Genomic DNA, 7,486 nt, shown 5'->3' with positions numbered 1-7,486 from the left:
GCCTAGCTGAGAGGCCTGAGACAGAACCAGTCGGCTAAATCTCCACTCCCAAAAAAGAGTGGTTCAATAGCCGGCTAAGTTGTTACATTTTTCTGACTGAGACCTTTCAACACGTTGTAGAATTCGTGAAGCACTCACGCACGCATGCTCACTATCATACATCGCACATACACACTTTATTCAAGAAATATATGCCGAGGGCTTTCATGATTTGTATGCGGTATTGGGCACTGGTACATCGTTTGCCTGCTATGAAAGGGCACGATTAGTTCAGGAATTCGAATCTCGTAATTCAGCAGAAGAGCGGGTAAACCGTAGACTTGAACTTTAACAGATGGGTAAAAGATCCTGTCACAATCACGTGGGACATCATACATCAAGAACCTGGAATAAAGAAGAATTCATAAATGAAATATCCCAGTACAAGGAAGGTCAAAGTGTAAATTGGAGTGAGCTAGGAAGAAAATATCAAGTCCCCTCTGTTTCTGATCATGGTGTTATCGCAGCAAATGCTGGTCAGATGATTAAAGACTATGCAAGAAATCAAGGTATAGATGTTGACAAATTTAATGTGAACAAGAAAGTGCAGGGAAGAGATTATGATAGAAAGGTGAGACGTAAATGTAAACGAGGTCCAGGAGGCGAAATTACTTTACCCCAGCACCAGTCCGCCAAGAAACTGCAAAGCATTCTCAAACAGAAAATATTGAGTGGTGAAATCGACATTGGAGATCTTATTGCACCAAGGGTATTCTCTGTACAGAAGCTTGAAAACAATGAATTGAAGAAAGAAAGCTATTCTGTGTATGGAAGCAAAATATCTCTGTTGAAGATCAGACAGGAGGAACTGAGGCGACATGAAGAAGCAGTGTGTTGAGAAGTAATAAAGCCAATTGCTTTGAAAACCTACAAGAAGAGGACCTTGCTGCTGTCCTGAAGAAATCAATGAATATGATGGTGATATGTCAGTGGAAGCTATGAGAGAAAAGGTGAAAACATTTGCAACAACCAGACACTTCAAAGTGTGGCATGACCACAGCAGTGTAGCAAATCACTCACATGTAGTTTTCATGGTGAGTTGGATGTATGATCCCGCAGTGTTTCTCACCAGACAAGAATATGCAGAATTGTATGGCACCCAGTTGGACATTCAGACTCAGAGTCTGGTTGAAAAGCCTCGTTTGTACATAATGGGCAGATCTAATTGTTCTGAAGTTGACCAGTTGTCCTATATTGATACAAGGGTTGCTGATTTGATAGCGGCAAAAAAACCTGTCACATCACTGGAAAATGTTCAGTATGAAGACACCCACAGGTTCTTCCATGGTGATGGACCATCTCAAGAATTTGAAGAGGGTCAACAGGTCGGTGGGCATTTCCAATGCTTGTGTGGTGCAGATGCAAGACGACATGACGACTTGAGCTACTGCTACAAGATAAAGCCACTGTCGTATGATGACAAACGCGCTTTAGTAACTAAAAATAGTGTGATGTGGAGAAAGAACAGATCAAAACTACATCCATTTGCAAATCTGTCTGTGAAGGAGCTCAGAGAAGAACTGGAAGAGAGAGATGAAGATACTGATGGGTTATTGAAACCAGCTCTACAAGAAAAGTTAAATGAAATTCTACATGGAGTCAGAAGAGTGCCTTCATTATTACAAGAAGATCCTGAGGCCAAACTGAGTGAAATCAATTGTGAGAAGTATGAAGTACTGCGTTGTGAGCCACTCCATGACCTCAAGGGCCACATTACAAATCTTTTTGAGGAGCTACCTTCACATGTTGAAAATAAACAGGACATGAAAGAGTTTATCAAACATGCCTGCAACAACAAAGATGAAATCCGTGGATCTGACGCAAGGAAAGCTATCATACTTCTGTCCAAATATATTGAAGGGCAGATTGCCGGGGGTAAAATGAGCAAAGATCAAGGCCAACTCATTGATACACTGGTGGAAATATGTGAAATTGCTTACCAACGTGACGAATACAGAAATCCACGCCAGGTATTGAGATGCTACAATCTTGCATTTACTCATGGCTACCTGTGTAAAAAGGTGATTGGCAGTCCCAAAACTATGACAACCAGGCGGTTCTATGGCAGATATTTTCATAATCTTACTGTGCATCTACCCGAACAACTGAGAATTGTCTGCCTACGATCAACAAATACTGAAAATCAGGAACGTGTTTTCAATCGCATCAAAAGAATCACAAAAAACACTTCATCCAAACGTGAAGGTGGTATAATTGGTAATGCAGTAGTACGACTTCATGCAGAAGATGAATTAAATGATGAGGTATACTCACTTATAAAACAAGAAGTTGAAATCAAGAAGCTTGCCATACAACTTCCCAAAAATTCTAACACAGTTCTTGGAAAAGAACTACTGCAAAGAAGGCCAAGACTTGTTCAAAATCATATAGAGAGGATAGCAGACTACCTGGCCAAGGTGTATAGTGGAAGGTGACTGAAAGTCGAATGGAGTTTCATAATAGTGATGCTGAACCACAATTCCGTGCGGTAGGTAAAAATGATTGATTTTGTAGGAAAATTGTAGTCGTGCATGTTACAATATTGCAAATAATTGACTGATATTTCTTGTTTCATGTGTGGGAATAAAACACTCTGTGTTCAACATACTTACACAACCAGTATGTATTTAATGAGTAATTTGTTATTATTTACAGATCAGAATTTACCAGTCAATAATAATATTGCATGTTGCTTTTGTTTTGGAGGCTAATATTCAGTGTAGAGTGATAAATGAAAGTATTGTGTTAAGAAGAGACAAAATAATTAAATATTACAACATATTACATGTATAGCTCTTATCCCTCTTAAGTTTCACACTTACTGTTTAAATATTTTCAGGAAGGACCAGCACTGCATCACTTCCGTTCCACAACACAGTACAAGGTGAGCCAGTATGTTGCTGATTGCTGGACCAAGTGTATTGAGAAGATGCAAGATACTTCTTCACAGTTCACATTACCATTGAAGCAAGTCCGGCTGTACAATGAGAATGGAGACAGCAGTGGTGTAATTGATATGATGGACAATTCTGCCAACAGCAATGGTAAGACAAATCAATTTACTGCAATACAGCTTGAATGCAGTCCCTCTTAGGGATTGTGAAGTTATTAATCATGAAGACATGTCATAAGAATTGTATGTGTGTTCTGCTGTAATTATACTATTATCTCTTGCAGCTGAAAATTATATCGTGGTTATATAAACATGCAGATAACTGTAGTAATTTGTTGTTTTTAGCTCCCATAGCCATATGTATATATGGCAATGGAAGCTATTCTTATAGGCTAGGAAAATGTCTGTATGTATGTATGTCTGTATGTCTGTATGTCTGTATGTCTGTATGTCTGTCCGTCAACATCAAAAACTCCAAAACCGCTGTACATTTCATCTTGATATTTGGTGTGTACATGGATGATGGGCTGTAGATGAGATTTTGTTCAAATGAAGTTGTCATTGCCAAAAATATGCAAATTAAGTGAAAAAATGTAAAAACAGTCAAAATTGAAAAAACTCAATAACCACTGAGCAGATTACATGAAAAATTAGCATGTAAGTACTTTGGGCTGACATGAAATGATTGTGCGCATCTTGGGTCAGTATCTTGGACTTGCTATTTTTCATGAATTTTTTTGTAATTTTCTCCCATTTTTGGTCAAAAAATCTCCTGCTCTGAAACCACAAGTCCGATTGATTTGAAACTTGGTATGGAAGTGCACAGGAGTGACCTTTCCCAAATTTGGGCAAATCATGGTGAAATTTGCATATTTTTAGTTTACACGTCCATAGACTCCCATGTATAAGGCAGATCTCCATAGACTCCCATGTATAAGGCCACAAAAAATAAAAATTTAGTTTCTCATCGTATTCATATTGCAAAAAGGATGCAGTGACACAATTTTTAGTCCCCACGGATGAAGTCCAGTGAGCTTATAGATTGGGTCATGTCCGTCTGTTCGTCCATCCGTGAGTCCATCCGTTCACGCAGATATCTCGGATATTTTGACAAAATGTCATGTGACCTTGATGACCTTTGATCTCAAATATACATATTTGTCCATAACTCAGTAACCACAAGTGCTACCACCCTTCATATATGGTATGATGGGACAGCTTATGACGCCACATATTGTACCTCATTACTTATGCGCATATCTAATTTTGAGCGAGCCAATAGAGCTAGAGGTCTGATTTTTGGTATATAGGGATAACTTAGCAAAACAATTTTTTTGACAAAATGTCACGTGACCTCAGTGACCTTTGACCTCAAATATACATATTTGTCCATAACTCAGTAACCACAAGTGCTACAGCCTTCATGTATGGTATGATGGGACATCTTATGACGCCACATATTGTACCTCATTAATTATGCACATATCTAATTTTGAGCGAGCCAATAGAGCTAGAGGTCTGATTTTTGGTATATAGGGATAACTTAGCAAAACAATTTTTTTGACAAAATGTCACGTGACCTCGGTGACCTTTGACCTCAAATGTACATATTTGTCCATAACTCAGTAACCACAAGTGCTACAGCCTTCATGTATGGTATGATGGGACACCTTATGACGCCACATATTGTACCTCATTACTTATGCGCATATCTAATTTTGAGCGAGCCAATAGAGCTAGAGGTCTGATTTTTGGTATATAGGGATAACTTAGCAAAACAATTTTTTTGACAAAATGTCACGTGACCTCGGTGACCTTTGACCTCAAATATACATATTTGTCCATAACTCAGTAACCACAAGTGCTACTCCCTTCATGTATGGTATGATGGGACAGCTTATGACGCCACATATTGTACCTCATTAATTATGCGCATATCTAATTTTGAGCGAGCCAATAGAGCTAGAGGTCTGATTTTTGGTATATAGGGATAACTTAGCAAAACAATTTTTTTTGACAAAATGTCACGTGACCTCGGTGACCTTTGACCTCAAATATACATATTTGTCCATAACTCGGTAACCACAAGTGCTACACCCTTCATGTTTGGTATGATTGGACACCTTATGACGCCACATACTGTACCTCAATAATTATGTGCATATCTCATTCTGAGCGAGCCAATAGAGCTGGATGTCTGGTTTTTGGTATATAGGATAACTATAGGAGAGAAATTTTTTGACCAAATGTCATGTGATCTCGATGACCTTTTACCTAAAATATATGTTTATGTCAATAAATAAGTAACCACAAGTGCTATGTCCTTTGTATTTAGTAGGATGGGAGACCTTATGACAACACACGCTTTACCTCATTAATTATGTACACATCTAATTCTGGGCAAGCGAATAGAGCAAGAGATCTGATTTTTTGGCATATAGGGATTAATTAGCAATATAATTTTTTTTTTCAAAATGTCATGTGACCTCGATGACCTTTGACCTTGATTATACATATATATGCATATTTCAGTAACCACAAGTTCTATACCCTCCAATTTTGATAGGATATTAGACCTTAATATGTCACATCTTGTACCTCATTTATAATGCGCATATGTATTTCTTGGCTGGCCAATACTGCTAGAGGTCTGATCTTTTTTCCCGATTTAGAACCATAACTTAGACATGCCTCATGTGTTTCAAATTGGGAACAACGACATAGACCTATGTGCCCATAGATCTCAACATATACACTCCAGTGATACTTCTTAATGACCACATTTTCCTGCCCCATCAAGACTAATACTGCTATTACAAGTGGGGACTATGTCATTGTAAATGACTTGTTGAGTTAATGGTTGTATCACAGTATTCGATATATCTAATTCTGTATTTTTTCCCTTTTATATTCTGAATAATTACATTAAACATATTTCACTGTCTCCAGTACATTTCATTTAAGTATTTTCACTTCATGCACTTTATCCCTTTCACACATGTTCAAATATCTGACCAGAGAACAAACACTAAATAGTCCAGGATGGGAGCTACAGTGTCATTGATGCTATTTTTGTCATTTACAGGCAATTATGATGACAGTACCGAAGACGTACCAGACCCTCTACAACCTGAAATTAACACTGGTTTTCACAATGAGGAAAGTTGCAGTGGTCCAGATGAAGATGTATTTCTCGAAGTTGAACAAGAGGATTACATAGCACAAGATACACCTACCTGTAGTGGCAACGGTGATGGCATGCAATGCCAAGATGAGTTTGCTTCGTCAAGTGATATTTCAGGAGCTTTGAATGAAGTTGAAGATTCTAAAAATATCAACAACGTAAACATCAGAACAAGGACACAAACAGAAATGACTGCCAGAAATAATAATGACACTTGTGATGACAGAAGTGCAAATAACACTGTAACAGCAGTTGCAAATTCCACAAATAAATCAAAGGAATCAGACACAATGAAAAATGTTGAGTTCATTCTTGGTAAAACACTTGAAGTCAGAGAATTCGGTAAATACAGGCGACAGCTCAAAAATAATCCACAAAGCAGGGAAATAAAAAATTCATATGAGGATTCAAAAGCCAGAGTAGCATCAAAAATATTGAAAGCATATAATACAGCAAAGCATACAATCAAAGAGTGGGAGAAACAGTTCTGTGTGTCTCATTGTGGTGATCTTCCTTCCCTAGATGACTATAAAAGTAATTCAAAGATACACAGAGTCTACAAACAGAAACTAATAGCAGCAAAATTTCTGCAACACTGGGGTGTTGACTTTGAATAATATAATGTAATTAGATCAAGGAATTGGCAGAGACTTACCATCAGTTCATCTGAAATAATCATGTGACAGTGCTCTTCACATTCTCACGCCTTTCCTTCCAGTCATTGACTTCCATACATGTAAGTATATTCTGTAGAAAGTTATTAACTTTATGCTCTTTTATTGTATTCAGGAAACTTGTGTCTCTATCAATTAAATATTTGAATGTTATGTACATACTTGATTACTGATAGAATTTAACAATGAAATATGATACCAATCAAATAGTAAAGTTTGCCTTATTCAAGGGTGATAAAACATGGTCAAACATCATAACGTTATCTTGTTTGAACTTACACAGCATTGTATATATACTTTCTGTGAAATTTTGGAATATGTTGACGATGTTGATCTACATGCAGATCACTTTAAATTTTGTGGATGAAATAGTCCTTGATAAAGCTTATAATGAACTGATCACTTTATGCTGAGACAATCACGTGATTTTGTAAGGTCACACAATCAATGAACTAAGTGACCCGTACCTTGATGTACTTGTCATGTAAATAAAACGTTTATTCAGTCACAGCCAATGAAGTTTTTGTTCACCTCCCTCCTTCCTGCCGCCATTATTACACAAGCCTAAGCTATACATTTTAGAAAATATGCTTCGAATTTCTCTCTGTTCAACATCGTAGTTCATAGTTATGAACACGGCAGAGTTTGGCCTCAAAGTTGAAAGGCAGCTAGCCCAAACCACTGGCCACGTACTGT

The 7,486-nt window shown here is 37.6% G+C and overlaps 1 long non-coding RNA gene across 2 annotated transcripts; it reads right to left on the bottom strand.

Annotated features, from left to right (window-relative positions):
• Window positions 1-235: 235 nt before the first annotated feature.
• LOC139139404 (uncharacterized) lies at window positions 236-6,849 on the bottom strand. Of its 2 annotated transcripts, none has more exons than XR_011553797.1 (4): window positions 6,772-6,849; window positions 6,169-6,236; window positions 2,862-3,016; window positions 236-384 (listed from the first exon to the last, which is right to left on the bottom strand). It is a non-coding gene; the product is annotated as an uncharacterized lncRNA (long non-coding RNA). The 2 variants fall into 2 exon arrangements; XR_011553796.1 differs by having other exon boundaries at window positions 6,169-6,257; window positions 6,772-6,843.
• Window positions 6,850-7,486: the final 637 nt, after the last annotated feature.

Source organism: Ptychodera flava, chromosome 8, assembly GCF_041260155.1.
Source record: "Ptychodera flava strain L36383 chromosome 8, AS_Pfla_20210202, whole genome shotgun sequence".
Lineage (NCBI taxonomy): Eukaryota > Metazoa > Hemichordata > Enteropneusta > Ptychoderidae > Ptychodera > Ptychodera flava.
This window is presented reverse-complemented; position numbering and strand designations above follow the sequence as displayed.